This window comes from Idiotropiscis lumnitzeri, chromosome 1 (assembly GCF_059441095.1).
Source record: "Idiotropiscis lumnitzeri isolate Australia: NSW breed Sydney's pygmy pipehorse chromosome 1, RoL_Ilum_1.0, whole genome shotgun sequence".
Taxonomy (NCBI): Eukaryota; Metazoa; Chordata; class Actinopteri; order Syngnathiformes; family Syngnathidae; genus Idiotropiscis; species Idiotropiscis lumnitzeri.
In genome coordinates, this window is record NC_142391.1 from 25623690 (window position 1) to 25651404 (window position 27715).

The 27715-nt window shown below is 41.6% G+C and overlaps 2 long non-coding RNA genes across 2 annotated transcripts in view; one reads left to right on the forward strand and one right to left on the reverse strand.

The window, feature by feature from the left end:
- The window catches only part of LOC148343952 (uncharacterized), a 32734-nt gene extending 8771 nt beyond the window's left edge, over positions 1-23963 (reverse strand). The window contains exons 1-2 of the long non-coding RNA XR_015842606.1: positions 23734-23963; positions 13825-13918 (exon numbers count right to left, since the gene is read on the reverse strand). This is a non-coding gene — a long non-coding RNA (uncharacterized LOC148343952). The remainder of the gene's footprint in view (positions 1-13824; positions 13919-23733) is intronic.
- On the forward strand, positions 22264-27715 carry LOC148343953 (uncharacterized). The gene is made up of 3 exons (XR_015842607.1): positions 22264-22454; positions 22549-22634; positions 25051-27715. It is a non-coding gene; the product is annotated as an uncharacterized LOC148343953 (long non-coding RNA).

A 27715-nucleotide genomic window follows, 5' to 3' on the forward strand; every position in this document is an offset into this window, starting at 1 on the left:
GCGAACAAAAATCACTCATAATGTATAATAGTGGTTGCAGAGGGTTTTTTTTTTCAATATTTTCCGATTCTCTTCACACGTTTTACATACACATCTTGAGAGGCAACACTTTTATTTAAGATGTGAATCAATGCTATCAAAAAAGAAAGAAAGAAAGCTGAGACTGCCGGATGTGCGGACAGATACTTTCTGCAAACTTTCAAAGACTTTACTAATGAAGCAGCAACTGGCAATTTGCTCTTGCCTGCTTCAGTGGTTCAGCATAGAAATTAGTATCTACTTGTCGTTGCTGGGTGAGCTTGTGAGCACACCACCCACGAGCGGAGGTACATCCGCGAACAAAGACAAGAGAGTTGACTATAGTGCAAAGACAAGGAACAAATAAAATGGCAGAGAACATCCTGAATATTCTTTTTCACAAGCACTGGGAACGTCTGCTCTCTGTCTGTCTGCCGCGTCTGTTCATCTGTCAAGATGCTCACGCTCACTTTTTCTTCCTCTACCATTGCTCTCTCTCTCTCTCTCTCTCTCTCTCTCTCTCACTCTCTTTCCCAAATTCAGTGTCTTGTACCTCAAAAAATACTAAGGCTGGTTCTTTTGAGAGTTTTGCGCTGGACCATAGAGAGAGAGAAAAAAAACCCAGCTATGTTAGGGGAAAGCGATCTCAGGCTCTTCTCTGGCTGTGGCTGGGTTCTCCTGGGAAACACACAGCTCATACAATGGATAGAGGAGGCCTTTTGTTAGGTCTCTGGGAGCTGCAGGGCTTTCTCTGGATCAAACGTGTGTTTGTGTGTGCGCGTGTGCGCGCATGTGCATGCGTGCTTAAGTCCGTGCGTGTGCGCACGCCTAGACTTCTGCATTTTGCTAACATTCACATGCCAGCAGCTGGCAGGAAAAGACTACACACACAAACGCGTGAGCACGCACGCACGCACACACACACACACACCTTCGCCCACACTTGTGCACTGAGATGTAGCACACTTTCCTTATCTCCCTAAACTCAGTGTAACAAAGTAAACTTCTTCAGTCGTTTGCCATACAGTTGTCAAGAGTGGAAATATGAATTTGAATTGGGCGAAGAGAGAAGCGGCATGGAAGACAATGGTGCCAAGAAGCACTTTTGGACTTATCCGGATTGGTTTTCGTGTCAGGCTTATGCAAAACGCTCGAATAAAACTGTGAGACATTATTTTACCTTTATGCGTATGATGATAACGATACTCTTTTGTACTATTAACATTTGACTTTTCCAGCTTGGGAGCAAACTGGTACATGTTGGGATGAGGAGCGCATACATTTAACTTGGGTTTAAATTACTAACCCATACTCAAGCTGGGAGCTGAAAACCAGAATTGGATTTGTTTAGGGGGAGGGCAGTTGATGCATTAAAAGAGTAAAATGCGTTCAAATGTTATTTTAATTGTCAACAAGGCACATGTGTCTACTGTATATCAACATTATGGCAAAACACAGTGAATGCAAATTTGGTTTTCAGGAAAAAGTGACGTTAGTTTGGGTCTCAGGCTGAGAATGTTTGGGGTTGAAGTCACTTCTTTTGGTTCCTGTGTAGAACTCCTGGGAAATCTTCTCCCTGAAAAGAACTCGCACCTTCTCCAGGACTCCCCCTTTTCCAGTCCCCCAGTTTCCCACAGACCCCCTCTCTCTTCGGTCTTGTGTCTCCGCATCCTTCGCTCACTCTTCCTCACGCCTACACCCCAAGCACCCCTCTCCTCCCAAGTCTCTGCCTTGCTTTCAACTCCAATTTTGGGCACAATGAAGTTGTTCTGGCTGACAGTTTGGCCAGTAGAAGTAAGTGTTGCTCGAGCCTGCTGTGTGGCCCTGAAGTGGGCCCATTCTCCCCCTTGCCGGCTCAGTTACCGAGTGCTTCGCTGGTGAGACACGGAAGCCGCCCGTCCCCCACGCTCCCACCCTGACCCAAACAATTAGCCTCAAACCTCAATTAGACTTGCTCCCATGCGCAAACACGTGAACACAATGGAATATTTCATGTTCTTGTCTTTGCTCTGACCTCCCGATGAAATAAACTGCATGTTTGCCACAGCCAGGTTGGTGTCATTTACTCAGTGACTTCACCTCTTGCAGGACGTGTCAGTAAAGATTCTGTATTGGGGTCATCCGGAGAGACAAAGCCTGCAGCCCTCTCCCTTCTGTCGCATGTACTAAGCATCAACAACCTCTACTTTCTGTCACTACCCTCGGCTTCCGTTCTGTTTTCTCTCCCTCTGTTTTCCAACGGGTTAAAAGAAAGTGAAAAAGATGGAGCAGACCACAATATAAATATTTCCATCCACACAAATAAAGACTCACAAATGAGCCAATACATGAGAAAGTGGCCTGGGGAGGCCCCGCTGAGGGGGACCATATGTCCAGGCGTTGAATATCAGTTGTCTCGCCTCCAGCGCGCCGCCGGACCACCATAACTTAGTTTGTCTTCAGCACAAAGTTTGGTCCAAGCTTGGCTGGCTTCATTAGGAAGCTATTCTCTGCAGCCAATGAAGCTCAACAGACCTCCAACAAAGGAGCTAATCACACCCACTGCTGCTACTCCCCTTTTTAGCCTCGCTCCCTCCTTCCTGCTCTGCCTCACCTTTACTGTGGTTCTCACAAAAAAAAAAAAAAAACTATTTCTATGCAGTCTAACTCTTCACTAAGTCGAAAGCAAAATAAGCACTCATTCAATGGCAACAATCAAGTAAAAGGTTAACAGCGCAGGATAATCTGTCGAGCATAAAGCAGGCACAATGATATACGTTAAAAAAAAAGCAACATAATCGCAAGCTGACAATATTTGTGGAACAACTAAATGATAGAAGGTTACCACCTGCAGCTATTTGCGTATGTCTCACCTGACAGACAGTATATCATGGCAGATGCGCGTGTTAGTGGGATGCGGTGCCTTCAATATCCGCCTACCTACGATGTGGTGTGCCTGCCACAGCCTGTGGGTGCATTTGAGAGCAAAGGATGTGGTGCCTTGACAATGGAGCACCCCAGGCGGCTGAATACTTGAAATGACCTTGAACCTTCCTTCAGTGTTCTTCTTTCCCAGGGCTGCAGGGCTGGTCAGTATATTGTACGTTTGTCTGTGGGCGTATACGTGTGTCTACTCCAAATAATCGGGGTCCAAATTGGTTGAAACTGTGGATGGTTTGAGGAGTAATGCAATTTTGCATGCCTGAGATATTTTTACATCCAGATTTTAAGGACATATATTTATCGCTAAATAGTAACAACGCGTCATATAACAACAGGGTGTTAATTTAACAGCCTAATAAAAGGCAATTATAGCAGATTTATAAAAGAAAAAATGCAAAAAAAATAGTTAACCCAAGGCATTTGGCAATTTATATTTTTATAAGTCATTTGACAACTCACATTTTCGACGGACATGAAATATATTACTGTATATCGGAAATTGGAATAAACATAGCAGTGATTAATTAATATAATTCTGTCAAGTTTGGCAAATATATTGTGATCTTGAAGAAACTGAGTGCACGGCTTGGCTGCATCAACCACCGGCACTGTTGATTGAGTCGCCACTAATTTGTTCTTTGAACTAAGAACAACATGATGTCATCCATGGGACATTGAACTACTACATCTGTGCTATGGCTATCACAGCGGACAACATTGTCCATTTCAGTATGTTGCGTGGCATCAAAACAGGAGTCAATTGGTCAAGCTAGATTAACATCAACAATCAGAAAACAAACATTGAATTATCGCTGTATCGTTTTATTGTACTATGACTCATTACATTATTCAGCTGTTCCTAATGAAGAGTCCATTGAGTGTATGTTAATATAAAAAGACTATTATAATTATGAGCAACAACTATTCACTGACTTATACCAATTATTTTTTTTTTTATGCCTGATAAAGCATTGGCACGCCCAACAATTCCCATAAACATAGTCCTGTGAAAGAGTCCTACACATTGCAGAAGAGGACTCGTGGCTGAAAAGTGGCCGTAGGGGGCTGAGATGGCGTAGAGAGACTGAGGGAAGGCTGGTAAAGGCCATGTCACTGGGTCTTGCTCGCACACAAATTCCACCAGCATGACTACCTGGACTGTACATGGAATACCAGCTGTGGGAAAACAGGGGGATGACCCAGAGGAGGATGAGAAAAGATGTCCAAAAACAAGTGCAATGGTACAAAAAATGCTGTAGAGTGAGTTGAAAGACATTGACAAAATAAGACAATCTCTTTTTAAAAAAATATTTTCTCGTTATTTACTAATCCACCTTCATTGGTCAACATAAATAAATTGGACGCACGGGCCCAGCTATCGGTAAAACCTCTTCAATTTGCCATGTAGCTAAACATTGTAATCGAAGCATTACATAATCGGCTGCAGTGTAGTTTGAAATAATTGATAATTGCAATAATAAACACTAGTGGTCCTTTCTATTTTGTACCAGTTCATACAAGTCCATAACTTTAGCGGTTATTTCAGAGTTTTCTGAATGCATCACGCGACTCTGGGGGAGGCGGGCATTCTGAGTGAGAAAATTGAGCAGAGAGGGTGAGAGGAATTCCCGTATAACTCTTGACTAAAAACGGTTGTTGCTCTGCTGTCGGCGTCGGCAACCGCCCACAGTAGCAGTAGTAGTGTTGCAATAATAAGAGAGAGATAACTGAACGAACTTCTGCTGTAGTATCTTTGGAAGACATTACAATATTTTTCAGCCTCGAATAATCAATAACCAGAAGACCCACAAGATTTTTTTTCTTTCATCTGTGCAGCCTGTCGTGACCCAATCCAAACGGATGTGTGGACTAGTACCGGGCCGCGGCCCAGTGGTTGGTGACCACTGCAATCAAATCAATTTCTGATCATGTCAATCACATCAGAGCATTATTATGAACGTCACAATCTCTTGTATTGATCTCATTAAATTAGTATTCTTAATGTTGTGGCTACATTACGTATATTTTCGCGACAGTTGTCTACCAAAGAGAAGCATTAATGTGTATCCTCCCTTGCCTGAAATGAAAATTTCCACCTTCAAAGTGCAAAACACATTACACTTGCAGCAACAAGGTTTAAAACATCTAAACACACACACTCCACACTACAGTCACAGAATGAATGGAAATGTGGTATGTCGTCTTGTCGAGAAAGGTCAAAATACTACCCAGCACCCATCCGAGGCACTTTGAACAGCAACAAAACACATCTACCCATGCACTTGAACATCAAATAGACTTCACAGTTCCCTTAAATGTACATCGGGATGTGTCTTCAATTCATCATGCATTATATTGAAGTGGCACTCCATTGCGTGTTGTCCACAAATCTCTGAGCCTTTTACTTCTTGTGCAAATATTGCCGACATGTATTTGGGAGTGTGTGGCTATATGTTGCATAGTGGTGGGTGAGATTCAAACAGTAATTGAGAAACAAAAACCCGCGTGGGAAAAGACAAATAACACATTTGTAATGTAATTTTGATCAGAAACGACATTGCTGAATCCGACCTGGGGTCACATATGGATTTTAACGCAACCTTATTTTACTTTTACAAACACTGATCAAACTTTGTGAAAGCGGCAATCAAAGCTCCCTTTGTGTATGTATGACAAACAATGTGACCAGTGAATTCGTATTACCGTTGCCTTTTTTACCATTAACAAGGAGGACTTTTCATTTGACTTTGCTCAGTAGAACTCATCAATATTTTGCATTTTACATAAAATTGGTAATCAACCGCAATGTCATCATTTGAGCCAATGCATTTTTGCTATGGTGGGGCTCAACTGTAGAGTAAACATCGATTATATTGCTTCATCTTCAGATCGAACCGCTGATCGACTCCAAAGACATTGATAGCGTGAAGTCTACTTTTCATCGTAACAATCAGAAAGAGAACCACGACAAGCATTGCCCATAGATTCTAAATTCTCCCTCCTTTCACTTTCCGTCATTCTCAAGCTTTGCATTTGGGCACAGCGACCCCTTGCCTCTGTCACAGTTTAGATTGCCATTATCTGGAGCTATTTATTTTTTCTAGGTGACACACATGGAACCAAAAAGACATTTCATCTAAAGTTCCATGTGGATTGCTGATGGGACCTGTGGGAACATTTGGTCCGCATTAGTCCAACTTTAGTTGTCAGAGGTCATTTCTCCAGTCAGGGTTTCCAGTCAGAATGTCGAACAAATACCAACTGCCCACCCTAGATCCAATGAAATTCAATTGACATTGTCAGAGAGTTATTTATTCATTAATGTATTTATTAATGTGGTTGCAGTTTGCACTCCTGCACTGCATCATATTCTCATTAATAGTTTGCCTCTCTGAAGTGGGTCGGGAAGCTAACCACATTATTTGAAACCACAGATGCAGTGTAGTTGTTCGCTACAATAACAAACAAATTGCAGCTATCTCACTGAGAGTGTCAATCAGAAAGGAACAAAAAAAAAAAATTAAATCGTAACAGCGTCGTCTCACTCCTCGATATTCTTCATGGATCCTGACTGACATAATTGAGGAATTTATCACTGAGCAATTGTTGTGGCCGCTGGCATTAAATGTGGGAAAGAAGCCGAAGCCAGGTGCTTCAGTGGGTCACTCAATTTAACTGTGAATGAGGCCGAACTGATAAACAGACCCCAAAAAAATTAAACAGAGTTGCAATAGTCTTTTTTAATTGATTGCTTCTATTAACGGGAGGATAATGTATTCTATTGTAAGCATTCTTTGCCAGTGTTCATTAAGCCACGAAGCAAGGAAATCTTTTCCTTTTGTCTTGTTTCTTGCTCCCCCCCCCGCCCCCTCCCTCTCCCTCACTTACTCGCTCACCCCCACCCTGGCCTCTTTTTCCTCCTCACCTCCCCCCTCTCTTCTGCACCTGGTGGAAAAAGGTGACGCAAAGGTGGCATGATTGGCAAAGCATCCCTTCAGCATCCCAAATGCAGATGCAAACGAGGGACAAAGGACAGAACGGCGTCAAGGTGGAAGGACGGACGGACGTGAACACAGAAAGAAGATCTGAATAGAAAACTAAAAATGTGGACAATCAGAGGAGAACATCTTGCCGTTTTCCTCCGTCCTTGTCTTGTTCCACGCCTTCTATTACAATCTCTGCGTCTGCCAACTTCACGCACACACACATATGCAGACACACGCACTTAGACGCCCCTTCTTGCACCATTTTCACCCACCTCTCTTCAGTGCTTCTGTGATGCTCGTCCTAATGAGAGCTGGCGGAACAATGGCCGCATTGTTTGCCATGTTTGGAAAGCCCGCATTGAAACAATCGCTGTTTACCCAAGCATCAGCACAACCCCAAAGCACTCGCTTCATTACGGCAGGGCCAAGTCTGATTAAGTCCTTTTCACGAGCGCTACAATGAGCTGTAAGGACAACTCTCCATCAGTCACTTTAAGCAACACTGCTTCCCTCATCTGCAATTAAAAGCACATCCGTCATGTATTATGCATATCTATCTATTTACATAGAGTCACCGAGGCCTTTTGTTATATATCACCGGCGTCAGGCGAAACCTCGTACCTCCAAAATCATCACTTTTCGGAAGACCCCACAAAACTGTACGTTTGTGCAACAATCAACAGAGAGCAAGACATTTTCGACATTTTATAGCGTCAATAATTTGTAAAAATAACACCTGCACAAGTAGTGACCATTAGTGCAGATTTGTGAAAAAAAATAGGACATTTAACAAATTGTGACCTGCAAAAAGCACAAAATAAAGATCTACAGTCACAAATCAGAAATGAGAAAAAAAAAACTGCCTTTACAAAAGTAATAGTGCTCTGTGATAATGGACTCTGACACAGTGGTATTAATTATTAATTTAATCCGTTTATTATTGTAGTGGCACTGCATTACACTGCAAGGTACTCGTTTTCTCCTTTGAGAAAGAAACCAAAACATCCACCTGGCTGGACCTATTTTTAGATTTAAGAGCCATTTGCAAAACGTCATGAATCCATTTGGACTGTTCTGAGAAAAAGGACCCAGACTTGCAAATTTTTCAACCATTAATTGTATCCAGTTGAGCAATTCTATGGGCTAGTCTTAAATGCTCAACAAAATATAATAAATCGTCTGTTTTGAGTGGTTTTCATCATTACAATTTTACGCGTAAACAGCCAAATGACCTTGGTGATCTTGGACGAAGCTAATTTCTTCATTTAAAATCCCCACTAGAATTGAACATGCTGGCAGGCAGTGGTAGTATGACTGACTGCGAGAAATAAGAGGAAACTCTCTTGCGTGATGGCCTCAGATCATATAAAAGAAGTAAAAAAAAAAAAAGATGGAGGCATGGAGGGAGAGTTATCAAACGGATGCTTGTGGCGGAGACGTAGTGAATCAGTGGATTGACAGCTCTTTCACTCAGCTGCATCCCTCTGCGGTTGTGGCTTCTTGCGGAAATATGCGAACGGCTCTATGCAAAGCAGCATCATGAATATGCGCAATTAGGTGGGACTTGTGTAATTTTTCTGGGTTATAGGATGTGACGTGCGTGAGGCAGAAGCATACATCAGCATAAAGATGAGTGGCAAATGCATATTCCTCGCCTTTGCAATAAGGCTTTTTACACATTACAACACAGTTGGCTTTTATTCACATTTACAGCCCTATGCAAAAAGGAACCAATGATATTTTTCTATATGGTATCAAATGCATGCAAGTGCTTCTTTAGATTAAATTAACAGAGCAAACAGGATAAGTAGAACATATGTAATAAAACATTATATATATATATATATATATATATATGGTCCTCAAAGACATCAATTAGATAGTAAAAATGGTTAAAGGTAGTTAAAATAAATAAATATGGTCTGTTGCTAATAAGTGTTAGATCTTTTTGTTGGCCACTCAGAAGTGCATTTCAGTTATTGAGAAAGCGCCAGCGAATCTCCCTACTTTGCATCGTTATGAAATACTCTGGACACATTTTGCTGTTTTTGCAAGCGTAGAATCACTATGTATTCATCTGAATGTGTGTGTCAGCATCGTACGTAAGTAAGTAGGTGTGTGCGTGTGTGCGCGCGTGCGTGTGTGTTGTGTGTGTAGGCTTCAATTCAGAAGAACTTTTATAGGAGCTGATCATATGAATGCACAATAAGGACAGGCAGATGGGAACAGGAACACTGACAAAAGCATCTATTAATAATTTGCTTATATTTTTACACACCAGCATACACACACACACTCATACACAGACACACACACACGCGCGGATATATCAATGCATGCACACGTTCTACACACTTTTCCAGTCCTTCACAGGGAGCCAATTTATAGATACTGTACTGAAGCTACCCTCAGCAAGCCTCATCTCTCGCTTTGCCGTGCCCCTGTCCGCCATACACACACACACACAGTGGCACGCTCGGCACCCTGCTACACATACCGAAGGGGAGGACATATCGCTCATAGCACCCAGGAAATTAACTTGACATTTGATGCAGACAGAAAATATATTTCAGTGTGGGAGGAGAGGGGGGGGGAAACAAAGTGTACCAAAGCAGGGACAGCATAAACCCATCCCTTGTTCATCCTTCCCAACCCCACCCCCCTTTAAGCCCAGGGTCGCCTTCGGGGGGTGGTGGTGTTGGGGGGGGGGCGTTTTTCAGCGATCTGCAATGCAGAAGCCACTGGGTGCCCACGGAAAATGAGCTTCATCTTTTGCCTGTCCCTCTCGGTGCATGCTGTCTGTCCCCCTTTGTTTCCATCTTTTATGATTCCTGCATGCATGCGCTCCATTTTCATATCCACTTCCCCTCCCCTTCGTCTTGGTGCCTTTTTATTAAGAGGCAAGTTGGAATAGCAAATGGAAGATGGACAGTTTGTGTGCGAGTGTGCGTGTGCGTGCGTGCGTGAGCGTGAGTGTTTGTCTGTGTGTGTGCGTGTGCGTGCGTGAGCGTGTGTGTGCATACGTGTAGATGTGTGTGCGTGTGAAGTGTGCATACAGCTCCAATTAAGCCACTCAAAAGCAAATTCAACTAGACAGTGCATTGTCTATAAAAATTCTAACATTGAACTGAAATGTCCGTGTTTCAAATGTTGAGATGTTAGACTTGCAGTGGTTTGACTTGGTCAAGAAATGTGGAAATAGGAGGGGAAAATGTGAAATTTATAACCTCATTAAGTTGAATTTTTTTTTTTTTTTTATGGGAAATTTTTTTAATTATGGGAGAACTGGGGATGTGTTGAACGTGGAAGTTAAAGCCTCATATGACCGAATTAGGGAAGTATGTGAAATGTTGAATTATTTGAATGGGTTGAGAAAGTTGAATGTCCAAAAAAAATTAACATGCGGAATACTAATGATCACCAAATGAAACATTGGGGCTGTCGAGTAGTATATGTGTAAATGCTTCCAGCCTTCACCCTATTAGTGAGGCTAAAGATACATTATCTTAGCACAACTGCTGCTTTTCCTCTCTCCACATATAAAGGTGCATGTACAATTTAATGCGAGCAGATTTAAAAATACAGCACGGCGTGGTCATGCATAATCTGATAAGATTAACGGTCACATCCTGGGCCTTTCAATCGCCTCGGTGAGGAGCCCAAACACTGACGAATGGCGCGGGCCGCAATTAATGCATCATTATGTAGCGCGACAGTTTACACCTCCTGTACGCGGCGTAACACACAGCAGGAGCATCGAGCAGCCAGCTTCTGTCGCAATATCCTCCCCATTAGACACGCGGAATGTTAACATCATTATGCACAATTGGCAATGTCTTTTCTGCGACCGCACTCCTCATATTGCGTCTGCTTACGTCTGTCTGCGTATGATGTGTTTAAAATAGATGGACGCGGTTATCCAAACATCAACCACTGTTTGTGTGGCGAAGGAAGCTGTTCCAGTGTAATAAAAGGACGCAGCTTTTGTTGCGAATAGTATTATGAACAGGATTATATCCAGTTGAGGTAAATAGCCAAATTCTAGAATTCATCTGCAATATCAAGACAGCTCAGCCATTTATGATAACTTTACACAGAGCAACAATGTTGCATGACTCATAAAAATGAAGGTGTATTATTTACAATAAATGTGAAGTGACATTTAGAGACTGTGCACATTCTGCATTGATGAAAATAGATTCACTCGCTGTATTTTTTTTTTCTTGGTAAATATTCATCGGGAGAGACGCGATTCCAGTAAAAAATGTATACAGGCCATTTTTTATTTGAATACTGTTGTAAAAATCAAGAGTTTTATTTGCATCCGTTTTGTGTTGTGTATTTTACTAAGGTGGAGCTCTCGGCATATTGCATCATCCTGTCATGCACGGACAATGCAGGCAGCTTTATTATTCGAGCATTTTCTGCATCTCGGAGTGCACAGTAAAATTGCAGAGTGAACAATTTTTTTTCTATTGCTTAAATAGAAGGAATCATTACAGTACTTAATATGTAGTGAAATGATAGTAGATGTTCTTCAGCCATAGAGTAGGTTTGCCCTACACCTTGTGTACAAAGTCACTGGCATCCTTCTCTGCATGTGCAACGCCCCCCCCCCCCTCGCTATTCCTTGCTGCTAGTGATTTGCATTCATTTGCATGATTTCACAATGTGCATATCCTTTGTTCTGCTTGTGTGGTGATGCACAAGAAAACCCGCTGCGCTGTGATACAGTCTGCTGAAATCTGCTTGGATTTGAAGACAGTGTTTGTTAACCGCTGTTTTGCGCGCTCTGATTAAACATTTTTACTAAAGCTACATTTGTTGGCGCATATGAACATCACAATATAGTGCAAGAGGGCAGTATGGATGTGGATGCTTTTGCGTCGGTTTCTCCGCATGTAATTGATATTGTGTTATTGCTAAGAGGCATGAGCATTGGCAGTATGTTACATGATTAAAGCACTTTCAGTAAAAAATGTCCATACTATTTTCCCCTTTCCCCACTGCATTCATATCCTTTTAGTATCATTTTGTTGTGAATATTACGGATTTTAAGATTTAGTTTTTATTATGATCTCTTCTGTTCTTGGGTTTTTACAATTAAGGCCCACTACATGCTGGCATCTTATGCCCTCTGTTGTTTATTTCACCACATGTGTTTGCAAATATTAAATAAATATAGAGAAGCAGGCTTTTGATGGTTCCAAGCTGGCAGGAGTTGGTGATAATCAGCTATTATTTTTAAGGAAAAGAAAGAGTGAAATTTTACTGTATGTGTGTGACATGCATCTTGTGTGTGTGTGTGTTTTTTTTCATTTCTTTTTTCAAGATTTAAAGACTGAGGGTCATCTGATATAGCCATTTTAAAATAATGCCAACACTTGGACATGTAACACTTGCTTGATCACCCACTAAGCTTGTTTTATCATTGGTACCATTAAAGGTTAGACAAGATGTCATATTATGACATTGAAGCCTATTTGTGTTGACATAGCAACTCTCTTCTTAAGCATCATCACCTTTTGATTACCAGATTGATAAAAATCCATTCGACTTGTTCCTCTTAAAAAACAAAAAAAAAGAGAGTGGGGGGGGGTGCTGCTGTCAGGCACGGCTTCTTAATATTGATTTTGAAGATTACCATGAATACGCAGTGGGGTTACATAACAACACGAATGAATTAGTACCATTCGCAAAAATGTTCATGCAGCTCTTGTGTTGTATTAAATTCAAATGTGCAGGTGTTCCTAATATTATGACCAGTGAGTGTAATTCATTCATACTATCTTGCATAATCTCACTTTAACAAAATCAACCACTCCTAGGTTCAGTGACAAATTTTCAAATTTGACAAAAAAAAACTAACTACATTACCCGCCGCTACGAGCGAATAAACATTTCTTGTCTGACCGGATGGACTTATTAAAGTGATTTGTCTCTCTTCAGTGACATCAAATTTAACATGTAATAATGACGGACGGTCCTAATTGAAAATCAAGTATGTCCTCCACGGGACATAAATGAGACCAATTAGTATTACCGCATGGATTTCCACAGCCGGAGGATGTGTTTTAAATCACTTGTGCACATTTGTATTTGTGTGTGTATGCGTGTGTGTGCGCATTTAAGTTGTTACTGTGATGATGACCAACTTCCTGAGTTTAGCATAAACTACAAAGCTCGGAAGAGGGACGTGACTGTGCCCACAATCGCAACCAAAAAAACAGTTCGAGTGTCCTGTAGGATGTACCCTGGACCACAACTAACAACACCGAATGTGTCCTACACACGCAAACATCACACACATTAGCAGACCTGAGGATAAAATAGAAGAAAAAAAACCCAAATGTGACCGTTTTTTAGCCCATTTTTTAACAAAACAACCATGATCAGTGACTGTGATATACCAATAGTAAAAAAAAAAAAAGAATTTGAATTGAGATGAAAGTATTAATACATTACTGTGTAATTTTTGTTGTCCTTGACAGAAAAGGTCAGATTAGGTTTTTGCATAAGAGGGGCACAAAGGGGAGATATTGCAAAACATACTCCAAATGCTGGTGCTCATTGTGTGTGTGGGTGTGTGTGTGTGTGCGTGTGTCAAGTGTGTGACGCTAACACAAAAATGCCGATTCATCCCTCCATTCTCTAAACCACTTATTCCCATTAGATGTATACCATGCTGTATATTTTCACTTTGTAACATTCGTTATTGTTATTGCACTTCTTCGATGTCATCGACAAAGGGAATATAGCATCCTATCATGTTTCCCAAAATATACGGTTTGGTTAAAGCTTCCCTCAGTACTACCCTTTTCTATCTTTTGTGGAATTTAGTGTAATATGATCACACTGACAAATCAACTCATACTTTGATTTTACAGTTTTAGCTTACCTCCGACAGGTGCAGTCAAAAGAAAATCCCAAACATCACGTCCGTGTCCTCCGGCCGTATATATGGCATCCTCCGCAGCGCCTGTTCTTCATCACTGTAAGCGCAAACGCACAATTTAGCTGAAGTCGTGGATGTTTGTGTGAAGTAGACATTTTAAGGTTTCAAACTATTCAATTAAATACATTGTCCATGTTTACATCCATGCTAATAATACATTGACCAGCCCTGACAGTTGTAAAGTGTTAAGTGACAGTATGGACTTAAGAAATAAGGTCACGGCCAGAAGCTAAAGAAGCAATGCTAAATGCTAACCAACTGCATATGATTAAATTAGCATTGTGCGAACAACTTTGAACAAAAGTACTAGTACACATGCTCATGCTAACGCAACATGAGGCTCCCTGCTTTTTTTTCTCTAAATTTTGTCTGGTGGATGTCATCGACATGACAATAACAATTAAACCATTTTTCTATTTCCAGTAGGTGTCCCCTCACTGTTATTTTATTGTTGTTTTGCTAAATTTATGACCTATGTGGCTATTAGTCTTCGATAAAACATTTTAGTTGGTCCATGTTTCTTTTTTTAATAAAACATTTTTTTGGAGGGACTATATATTTTTATTTTCATGTTTATGTAGAGAATACATGCAGAAATATTGCAGTGAAGAAATTGTCACTTCCATTTGTGTTAATTTGAGGCTACTATATGATGCACACACAGAGAAATATTGCCACAGGGAATTTAAATGGTTGAACTATATTTTATTCATGTTTTATATCATCAAATACAAAACACGTTAAAAATAACACCAAGAGAAACAAAACAAGTCAATTACAAACTGTGATGAGCAGAGAACTCAATAAATGACACACATGCCGACAGACATCTTTATCTGAAATATATTCTTCTCATTCCCCAGCGTAATGTTCTACTTGTGGGCTGACCTCTCAGTGTGTGTGTGTGTGTGTGTGTGTGTGTGTGTGTGTGTGGGTGCGCGTGTGTAGCCCTACGGCAGGGTTTTGGGGGAACCATCTACACTCCCACCCTACCTTCCCTGCATTTACTCTCCATTCATTCTCTTTGTGGCTTGTGTGGCATGTTTCATCCTAATTCCCACCTTCGCCCCATTCCGTGCACCTCATTCACTTTTTTTTAGCCTGTGTTGTATAGAGGGGCGGTGGCCAAACTGGCCAAGTAAATCTTTGATTCCAAGAAAACATCAGCGTGATGACGCGCAATCTGGTAAACCGGCAAATATGCAGAGAGTGTTAACGTCTTGTAATCACATAGACAAAGAAACTAGACTAAAGCTAAACACCTGCGGAGAATATTATTAGTTGATGGAATGTGGCCTTCTGTGTTTCATTAGTCTTATACGTCCAGGTCTTCTTTGACACCCCTCTCCCCTTCCTGTGCCGCCTGTCTCATTTCCTTCCCAGTAACAATCCATTAGCAAGCGCTAGGCTCAAACAAGCAGCCATTTAATTATTGTCGCAGCTCGCCCGTACCGCTCATCATCATGGCGGGGGGTGGGGGTCACATTGATAATGTGCATGCAAAACGTGACAACCATGTACACACAATCATACAGTGACTTCCACTTCATCATCATAGTGCCATCAACGGAAACTCAATATATATATATATATATATATATATCAAATAGTATATGCATCTCAAGCAAAATAGGTACATCATATGGTACAATTCCAGTAGAATAATTTCCCGCACATTCTTCTTTATTTGTTGCCTTAGGAGCACTTCAAGATGAAAGAAAAGGTCGGCCACCGTGTGTGCGTGGGGGTGCGTGTGTGTGTGGGGGTGGGCGTGTTGCACAATACGAGGGTGAGTGGGGAGTAGAAGGCAGATTTACATATTTTTATAATAGTATCATTTGAGTCTTTCCATTGCTTGATATAATGCCAGTCTTCAAAATATAGAGAATGTCTATTGACTGGAAATAATAATACAATGTGTAGAATTAAGAATACAATTATATTTAAAAGCTGAATTGTTTTCACAGGAAAAAAAACATTTTGCATTTTTTTTTAGTTAGTAGTAAAGATTAACCTGCAAAATATTTGCTTCAGACTCAAATGAATAGGCCCCTGGAAATCCCACGGAAGCAGCATTTAGCTTAGCAAGTTGTGGCTAAAAGAAAAATGGCGTGTACGCAAAACGCTGGCATCTCACAGGTGACGGTAATCGGGGACATTAATCCAAGCGAATGAAATGCTCAGCATGCATAGCGGCCGACCACTGTAATTGAATATGCGACTTTTCAGACCTCCGCCTTGCTGTCAATAGGAAATGCGTATGCTCTCATATGTATGCGTGTGTCTATGCCAGCGGACATTTTAAGTCTACCCTCCTTGCGCGTGCTACTGCCAAACGCCTTAAGATGGTGGCACCTTGAGGCGGCGCGTAGAAAAAGCCAAGCTCCTCCTCACAGTCCCCATTGCTACCTTCCTCCAGCTCGACTCTGCACGACAACACAGGACAGGGCCCCTTCTATCCCAACCCGAGCCCCGCATTATAAATATTTAATTCCCGGCTCTCTAATAAGGATATTAAGGCGAGCACATCCCGCCCGGGCGTATATGCATGACTCCTTTCTCATCAAATTTACATAAAAGGGCCAGATGCTAATGCGAGCGTAGCAACTCCTGCTCACGATTCTATAAGCACTGCTACTGGCCCTCCAGTCCAAGCACCCGTATAATTTAAATAGTGAACACCATCATATATTTTTCAAATGCTTTGCTGCATGCCAAATGTAACCAGGCCTCGATATCCCATGCCTCACGGAAAGCAGCTTTTCACTTGTGCCGGTGCAGCATTTATTATGCTTCTGCTAAGAGTCCTTTGTGGACCAATTTTCAATATAAATAAGGCTTGACATTTTTTCGTTGACGTGTTTTTCATGATATGCAGAAAGGAGCTGATTTCACATTTAAAAACAAATACTCACCAATTCACAAATTCTCAAATACAACCAGGTGACTGACCAATTGTGAGCATACGCAGAGTATAGTGAAAATATTTATAGCATATAGCGTTTTGGGAGTGTATGCGCCACTGTTTTGTAATTAGTCGAGGATGAATAATGCAGCGGCACAAAATATATTATTTACACCCTTTCATCTGCAAGGAGTGAAAGCACGTTGCAAGGCGCAATTACAGTAATTTATTTATATGCCATAGTATTTGCATAATCAAAAGTCAGTGGAGCAAAGACATCCAAGAAGCCATGCATGGCAACCCTCTTTTGAGCTACGTTTAAAAATGGTGTGATTGTGCACCACTGCAGTGACATCGCTTTTATAGAAAAAAAAATATATTACTCTTATTTTCTGTATTAAGTGGGTCAACTTGCGTGGCCACTGAAGATAGTAAAGACAAATCAGATTTATTTAAAAAAATAACATTTTAGTGAAATGCTAGCAATTACATTATTTGTCACTTTCTCATTCAAATAAGATATTGTCCTTATACAATGATGCTGAGTGCGGATTATTGGGTAAAACGAAACAAAACTATTTTTACCCCCTAACTGCAGCCAATCAGGGTGAGTCTATTGTGTGTGAGGAGCACAGACACCTTATTCAGAATTATCTGACACATCCAAAAGTACAGTCCTGAGGATTTTATCCTAAGCAGGAAGAGAGGCAAATATTCCACAACCACCACAACATAAAAACGTAAGCTAATGATATCCAAATATGTGTGGAATAAATCTACGGAGATGAGAGGACTAACATGTCGGCGATGGTCAGAAGGGGAGGATGGTCTAGCAAGGCAGAGCACAGCATGCCTGCTGCTTGCAACAAGACGCTCAAGTGGCCATGCATGATGTCATTAAAAAGGGCCTGAACACTGCAGCATTCCTCGATTGGTTATTGGAAAGTATCACGGCCGCACATGAGGTTGCGAGAGGTCAATATTGGTTGGTTAGTGAAACCATGAGAGATGCCTTATTTTTTCGCCAGTCGCCTTGCACACAGCACGGGACACGAAGCTCAGAATGACCAGACCTTAACGTATTGTGAAAGTCGAGCATAATCGAGGTAAATATGACTAATGTGCGTCCCCATTCAGACAATGGAGAGGAGGTGGCATTCTGGTTTGATGCCGAAAGAATTCAACACCCCCCCCCCCAACCCCCACCCCACACACACACGCACACCCCCACACACCCCGACACACACACACCAGGAACCTGGCCCGCATTGGCAGGGGCTGATGCTGCCATGCGCACGGTGATCTCACCTACCGTTGCCGTGGCGACACCAACCAGAGGGAAAAGCCGTATTGTGTGTACGCATGCGTACGTGCGACTGTGATTGTGACAGACGCCTGAGCTGGAGGAAGAGGAGAAGGATGAGGAGGGCCTGCAGGAATTCACATGGTCCCTGGCTTGTTTAAGGTTTATGCCTCAGTCACTTATTCGCCTTTTTGCAGGGGAAACAAGAAGGCCGTTCAATTATTAAGGCAGTAAATTCAAGATGGCGCTGCCAATAAAAGAGCAGGCCAGTGCTTTTGATAGGGCTCAGAGTCACTGCATGTGAGAGATGGGAGAGGATGCATGACGACTTTTTAAAATGACAAAGATGAGCGGGAAGCGCACGCAGAAATATGTGAAGTTCTACCACGACACATGCACTTACCATTTTTTTATTTCCCCTCAAGCAGACAGGCAAAGTAAAGTCCCCTTTCCGAGCAGCTGCTATTGTTGAATTCTATTAGTGATGAAGAGCTAACTCAGACTATAGGGGTCATCTGCTCATCAATGGGTGGCGGTGGCCTAGGATGGCTCTGCAGCCATGAATGCACTGAATTCATTAGTCCTGGTGCACAGATGGTGTCTGGCTGCCTGTCTCAAGTTCAAGTTCATGTCCAGGAGACTCACACACACACACACACAGATAGCAAGATGGAAAGCCAGTGAGAGAGACCAAGCTTAAGCCCAGACAGACAGACGTTGTTGAGCGAGACACAGCTATTGTTCCCTTTCATCAACGTGATGCAGACTCACTATGTGAAGAGGCCTGGGTCAGCTAACTGTGCACACAAAATGCACAAGACTACATATAGCCCGTCAGGCACATGCAGGCAAAAATGGAATAAAGTCGCTTTTGATCGGGTGGTTCAAAATTAAGATGACATTTTTGAAAGCTTTTGTAGAATAGACACCCCCCTCCCTCACATGTCAACTTTACAAAACACATTTCAGGGGGGGGTTGCCATAATAAGTAACAAATGATAAGCCATTACCCAGATATAAGCTATTCATATGCGTAGTGAGAGAACTCAACCAAGGCTGTTCCACATTATGTAGAAGCTGCAGCGCCCAGTTTGCACAATGCCGAGGAATAGAGCGAGCGCGTAAAAGCTTTGAATGTAAAATGTGCTGATTTCCTGGGGGATGAATATAAAAAAAAAAAACACCTTCCATGGTCAACATGCTTTTTGTTACTATTCAAGACACGTGGCGACTAATGAGTGCGGTGGTGTGAATGAGCAAGGAGGGCACGCTAGCCAAATTTACGGTAACGCGGTATATGCAAATGGTGCCGGGCATATCCGTACAAGTAACAGGAACATATGGAAGTCACAAAGAAAAAAATAATGTTATTAGAAAATATAGAGACACTAAAGAGTTTAAACACACACACACACACACCCCTAGATACAAATGCAAGGCTAATTTGTGAAATCTAACCGAAGGACACTGAGCAAGTCTGATCATGCTCGTATGTGAGACGAGATGCTGCTCCCTCCTGGTAACAATACACCTTGCCATTCAATTACTTTTCTTGGCGGCAAGGGATGAATCTTTCTGGATCTTTACTGGCATTAAATCAACTATACACACGGCACTCTCTCTCTCCGATAATAAAAGTGCAAATAATTTTAAAAGGATAAACGCTCAGAATTGCGAAGGAAAATATATTCGATAATATTGCTACAAGACAGAGAGAGGCCAAGTGCTTTAGCGAGCTGTGGGTTGACATGCAGGGTATAACACCCCCTCCAACTCGCACCCCCCAACACACACACACACAATTTAAACACTAGCCCCTTTCATGAAGCCATGCTTGGGTTTAACCAGTGACGATAACACTTGTTTTACTCAGGCCAACTTCCTGTAATGTTCTTTCGGGTAAATAACCTGGCAAGCAAACATTTCAGCAAAGGTCCAATTCTGCCAAATGATCAGAAAAAGTTGAAAACCAAATATGGTGCACTTGAACTACGCAATGACTCCGAGTTGTGGAGGAATCAAATTAAATTGACTCTTGGGTGTGTTAGCCTCATCTTATCTTTAACAATTTGCCTCTAAACAATCTCTATTAAAGATTTGCACACCCTGTGCGTGATTAGACAATCACTGTGAAAATAAGTCAGTTCAAGCGTGTCAGAGATCGCAGAACCCTCCCTGACAGGTATTTTTCAGAATCAAAATGCCCTTTATTGTCATTGTACTCAGTGTGCAATGAAATTTGGGTATGTTTTTTTGCTGCATAAGATGGACACAATATTAGAAAAAGATTTTTTTTTGTACTGACTCTCCTTTAACTATGCAGATATACTGTGCATAACATGTCTAACACATTATGACATACCTGAAATTAGTTGGCCCTAAAAAAGACCCCAAGTGGCAATTTCAACAATGCACATTGTGGACTTAAACGCCTACGTGCCTAAGTGCAGTGTGTTCAAGTGGGGCCACATGCAGCGCAACCCTTTGGAAATCACTAAGACTATGACTAAGATAATGGCCACGTCATTATGCATACAACTGGCACAGGCGTGAGGCCTTCAAAGACCGTTAGTCTACTCCACGTTCCCCTCTTTCTTTGGGGATGCAGATGAGTAGGGTGCACTTGACATCTTTTCATGACAACTCCCCCTACATTTATTCCCCCCCCCCATCCAATCCGACAGCCCTGTCATATTGGGCCTGGTCATGGCATTGCCACTTGCCCCCACCGAGCGTGGGAATGGGATCGTCCAGCCGTTCACATCTCCTGCACTACGGTTAACGGAATCAATTAAGCTGGCCCGACCCCCCCAAAAACAGCCACTTCTCCCCCTCTTCTGCCACCGCCCTCCTCCTCCCCCTCCTCCTCCTCACAGCCCCTGACCCCCATCCCTCCTAGCCCCCAACTCTCCACTTTTTGTCAGCCCCCCTATACATCCTAATTATTTGGCCCTTGGATGCCAGCGCCGTTTCCTGGCCTGACTTGAACATGCGGAAATACACAAGGACACTAAATGGCACTATTTGGACCTAAATGTTCGCTTTCATGAGATGATCAATTAACAACTAATATTAACCTGGAATAGTTGATCTGTGGAAATGTTTGGTGTGTGGGTAGAAGCAGGATTCGCTATAGAATGTCTCATACATCACAAAGTTATCAGCAAATGACAATCACATTAAACATGTAGACTTCTACACGTGTCAAATATCGGGAGAAAAAAACAAATAATTGGTGCATGTCCTCGATGAGTCTGGACGTGGTTTTTACTTTCGGTTATCTAGCTTTATGACGAGCAGAACACTCATACAGCTAGATAACCAAAGATAACAACCTACTTCCCAATCTTCTGCAATAATCCACATGCACACCTCCGCTTCAGGGCTCCAACTTCCCATTTGTTTGAATTCAAATACATTTGAGCACGAGAAAAAAAAAAAAAGACATCCCTTTTGAAAGTCACATTCTGCCTTATATTCCATTTTTGTCATTGCTGGTCACTACACAGGGTGCAAAAATTCCTCCATAGGAAAGAGGGCGAGAAAAGAAAAGAAATATAATCCCAATGTTAATGTTACATTCACTTGACATGAGGCGATATGAGTGAGTTGAAACAGGCCGGCTACAGCGTGCAGTCATCCTTGCACAGGGGCCCTCATCTGCATTGCAAATAAGCCTGAATCCCACAAAAGACTTGTTCGGCTCTATTAAGTCGTTGTGGAGCAGCCAGAGATATCCTGTGAGGCCGGAGGAGAACCACCACGCAGGGAACGCGTGAGGAATGGACGTGAGAGATCCGGCTTTCCCGTGGAAAGTGCAACAACAGCGCAGGGACCCAGGACGCAAATGTTTCGGAATTACCAAGTCAGGAGCTTGCTTTTGAGGGTCATATTGTCCGTACACCTCCAACGTAAAGTGCAGATGCCTCGCTGCCTCGCAGCCTGAGGGTCCCGTGTGCAGGCGGCGAGCATGCTCCCCCTCGCTCTGCAAGCAGTGTGGAGGTAAAGGGGCCATCCCCAAAGCTTGGTGGGGAGGCTGGACAAAATACAGACCAACCCCAGTGAGGTCAAAGGCCTCGGACCACGAGCATGTAAATACGGTGATGTCATAGGGGGGAAAAAAAGATGCAAAATCACACCCCCACCTTCTCATCCTCCTCCTCATCCTCTTCCCTCCTCAGCGCACACGTCCTCGCTGGAGGAAAAACGTCCGCCTTGTGCGGCGAGTCGCACCGTGCACATCGTCTTTCTCGGCTCGGATTTTTTTTTCTTATTTTACCTCAAGCTGAGAGCGACAGTATTGCGTTCAAAAGGAGGATGCGCGCCAAAAAAAAAGACTATATGAAGGGAGAGAACTGCGACAATGTAGGCTGCTTTTACAAAAGCAATATTAAGCTCTCGCTTACTGTATCATGCGTCAAAATCCTTTTCGACTCCCTCCTCTCTTTTTTTTTTTTAGCGCAACCGCAGCGTGGACTACAATGGCACGGCCGTCTCCTTCAACGTGTCTGCGTGTTACTCGTTTCACCGTGCACATACAGAAGAGTAAGTAGTTGTGCAAAAATATCTGGACTTATGCGCGTAGGCATGCCGCTTTTTCGTTCAATGCAATTTTATTTTCTTGATCTTATCAAAGACGTCCGAAAAAAATAAATGAATCTCTTAATTTGTAAATGACAATCGGATTCATGTTTGTCAATCACGCCATCCGCTTTCCAAGGGGTCCCAGTCACACAAGGTGGGCGGAGCTAACTCAGCAGGTGTAGAAATGAGCCAAATGAGACCCATGCACGCTGCCTGTATTCATTAAATATTACAAATTTAAGACCGCCTATGTTTGGATTCTCTCGCACACATGCATACATTTACCCACAATGTGGCACCTTCTATGCTATGCATAAATAATATGACATGTCCAAAAAGCACGAGTGCACGCACATATACGTCTCTTGCAATTATAACCCTAATTTAATACTTCGATGCCCCTTTTAGATTGTAAATTATGAGGACGAAATTAGGAAGGCCACCTCATTTTGTCTTCACAACGGGCCTCCCACGCGCGCGCGCACACGCACGCGCGCACACACGAACAGAGGTCACGTCATCTCAACGCCTGATTAAGAAAAGTTTAATAAATTCCGTACATGATTTTAGTACAGCATAGGCAACTATATATTCAAAGGACACTTTTCTTTATGGTATTGCATGAAGAAATTAAACACCAGTAACGGAACGTGATTGACGTTATAAGTTGACTTTTAATGTTTTATTTCATATCATCTATGACGATTGAAGCAGTTGTATGCACCTAAATACAGGCTAACATGTATCATCGAATATAGCATGGGCTTTTTAAAATTCGGCTGGTATTGAAAAGTGTTGCAAGGTTACCACGGCGAAATTTGTTATTTATTGTGAAAATATGGCACGTGTTGTACATGGAGAGGAAATTGATCATTTCGGCAATAAAACACAGGCAGCTTCAATCTCAGTAGTTAAAAAAAAAGATATGTACAACAATAAACTTTATATTTTTACCCGAAACCAGTCCTTATTAAACCAAGGCGTGCGCATCATTTCCCGGACAGCGAATTCTATTCTTGAACTTTTCTATTCACGAACGAGAAGAAAAAGTTTCACTTACTTTCTATCGAGGTGAGTCAAAAGAAGTGAGTGGTCCGTGGTGTCTCGTCGTCATACACTGTCCCCTCAAATATCCCGTTCAAAATAATAAAAAGAGAGACGTGGTGTAATGGGGGCTGGGGTGGGGTGGGGGACACACCGTACACTCTGTAGAATAACCTGCATTTGATGCATGCTGCAGCCGCTCTGAGCAGTGTGATCATATCCCAAGCACATGATCGACGGAGATGGGGGGTGAGGAAGGAAGGGAGGGGAGAGGGGGAGGGATGGATGGAAAAGGGAGGGGGGGTGCACGAGACAACTTTCCCATACTGCCACCAAATACAAAAAGTGCGTGCGAAGTTTTTGTGTGGTGATGATGATGATGGGGGTCGGGTGGGGGGTACCCGGGTGGGGGGATGTTGTGTCCATCCTTCTGTGTGAGGACGTGCTCAGAAATCCAAACAAGTGCCCCCAAGTTCCTTTGTCCCCCCCCCTCCTCCACCAGAAAAAAAAATGCTCCTGTCCTCCTTACCACTGCACCAAAACATACTAACAGAATACGCTCAAAATCCATTCGGGGTCGAAGGAAGATTTGTATCCGAATGGCAGACTACACCTGGGACTGGTCGCCAGTCAGTCACAGGGCACATTGAGAGACAGACAACCATTCACACTCACCTTTACATTGTCACTGAGTGGGATGTGAACACGGTACCGCTAAGGATGCACATCCACGTGCAGAATACACGCTAGAAGAAAGAAAACACAACTTCATTAAATAGAGGACACCTTTATAATCATATCTGACTACAATAACTCCAGAAGAAATATTAACATAATAATGTATAATAATGAAGCACTTAATTAATATTATTATTATTATTATTAAATTATTATTATTATTATTATTATTATTATTATTATCATATAACACATAGAAGTTTTTTGTGATAAAGATTTTGATCATTAGTTTTCTGGAATACTAATATATAAATTAGCCATATGCAGTACATCCTCCCCAGAGACGTTATATATGTCATAATGTTGCAAATGTGCCCTATCATTAATATAATAACGATTGTGATCATGGAAGCCCTCCCTGTCTAATTGATTCAGGCTGTAGTTAGGTTGCGCGTGCACGTCCAGTGACGTCGACGAGCAGCCATATTTAAATACGCCAAGGCAATTAGCGTATCCGAATATGCAAATTCAGCTCGTACTCATTCAGTGAGCTTGTGCCTGCGTGGTCGCAGACGGACTAATGGGTCCCACCTTTACTTTTTATTTAATTTTTTAAACGAGTGGGGGTTTAAAAATAAAACATTGTCTTATTTAGTTGTTTTGGACCACAATGAAGAGAAGAAGACGAGCGGATCCGGCAAGCGAGGAAACGCCGGACAAGATTTTTTTTTTAATGAGAAGACTGCAGGCTGCCACATTCTCCGACGGTATTATCATTTTCAATATGAATGCACAGTTAATGCAATGGGTTAGTCGCTTTTCTATATTGTATTTATGGACAATAAGATTGACGCACGTACAGGACTACCGATAGTTATTTCCCAAAATAATATAATTTTGCTCAATGCTGTGAAAAAGGAAGTTTTTCGGACATGTCTCGTGATGTTATATATGAAGATAATTCATTTCATGATGCAAATGAGCGATGAGCACACTGGGTGCAACTAGCAAGCATTTCCCTGATGCCGCAACAATGGCGACTGAGAAATGACACTTAAAAAGCGATGCAAATAATACAAGCCATGTGACTATAAAAGTCCTCTTCGATGAAAGTGCAGTGACGCAAATTGCTGATGCACGAGCTCAAATTTCCAACCCATGTCCATCCATTGGAGGGGAAACACAATCAATTGATAAGAAGATGCCACGTGACCTTACCTCGTATGACACTTTCTTTGACGGCGTCTTGAAGTTTGCATGCACACAAACTTAATGCATGGCGACTACTTGGTAGATGACCGGTGGTGGCGTGGCTCACCAAGAGACCTCAGTGCGCCCCAATTGACTCATACGAGGCTGGAGATGTTTACACGACAGGTTTGATCCCCACCTGTCTTCTTTGCATCCTACATTTCCCCAAAGCCTACAATTATCCACTGGAGTTTTTTTCTTATTGCTTATGTAAATGTACAAAATATATATTTCTCAATTGTGGATGCATGTTTCTCAATGTTTAGAAACGTCATTCTTTTAGAGGCGGTGGGGGTATCTGACCATTGGTTTTAAAGGGCAAATTATGTGACACGTTCACTTACCTTCATTAATACAATACATATGAACCCTGGAATGTACAGCATCAATAGTGTAAGAATAAGTAAAATGAAAATTACTGTTGACAATTGTCTGGCTCTTAATGTGCGTGTGTGTGTGCGTGTGTTTACAGAATATGTTTTTCCCGCAGTGTTTAATTATGTTTTCAAAGAACGTGAACAAGACGTGACGACGATAGTCACACATTCAGTTCAAAACGAAGTATAGGCTTTAATGAGACGCATTAATTGCATAAAGCATGTAACTTAACATTTTTACCTTATTGCTATAGGAGGCTCCCTTATGATTAAAAACTTCCAATAAAGACAATGGGGAGCTAGGTGATCATGTTAAGCGACCTTTTAATTCTATCCTTGCACTTGTCAACGTGGTTTGATTAGCACAAACATGCATTGTCCTATGTGAAAAGACAAAAAGATAATGGTTATATTATCTATTCTATCACTATATACGGTCTTATTGAAATTATTCCCAATTGGGGTAATATTTGGTGTTTTGCGACGGCTTTCAACTGCATTTATCCTTCTTAAAATTTGAGTGGTTTATGGAAAAACCTGGGGGGGGGAAATTATGAAAGAAAGACATTTTTTTAGAATGGTCATTGGTCAGACTCACCACAAGACGAAGACTAAATGAGCTCCGCTTCACGACTCAATGCTGACATCTAGCGGCGACCTGGAAGATGGCTGCAACTGGACTGCAAAGAGTGGCTGAAAGAGGTGTATACCATTAAATGCACATTTCCCACGAAGACAAAAATCATCCTTGGTTAGAAAATACTCTGTGCCTTCAATAAAATGCTAATATATTCAAATAAATAACGTACTTTTATTTTTTTGCCGTTTTGAAATATGTAACGTGATTCACTGTATTAAACAAATTGACCTCGTCGATTATATTTTAATGTAGATTTGGTCGTTATGTTTAATTCAATTAAAGCTTGACTATTTTTTTAAACAAAATAAAAACGTGAATTTATTTCAATTTAACGTGCCTGATGAGTACAGAAAAAATAATAATAAAACTGATTTTTTAACTGCTAGAAAGCGTGGCTCCAATATGGCAATGCGCGCATTTCCCTTTATTAATTTTTAAAATTTCCACCATGTTTATTATGGACTTGTAATTTCACATTTAATATCAATACATCTATATTAGTCCATTTACCAGATATATTCCTCACATTTGATTTTCAACGTGTTTTCATAGTTTACACAGTAGGATATTCGTTCAATTAAATATTGCTTTTGTTATCATTGTCAAAATATGTGTGCTCAAATACACGTGTACATTTTAGTTCCGTTACCCCAAAAACATGTTTTTTATTATTAAAAAAATATTTCTCACGTTCGGGAAATGTTACTGGGCTATAAAATTCATTTTAGAAGCAATTTTAAATTAAGAATACTATTATCCGAAGCAGCTTCTTCTGTACATTATTTATATACACATTTGCGAGGTTTTGTTAATGTTAAAGATGGAACGAATTTAGCGAAGGCCACTAATTGCGGAACGATTGTATGAAACGAAATCTGCAAAATAAAAATAAGAGTAAAAGAAAAGATATTCAATGTCCATCTGGAAGTAATTTCAAAACTGACATTTTCTCTTTATTTGACTAAAAATGAAACACGTGGAAAAGGAGGCCTTCATATAGTTAGGACCACCGAGGGCCTATTAATTTACATAGTAAAAAAAACAAAACAACA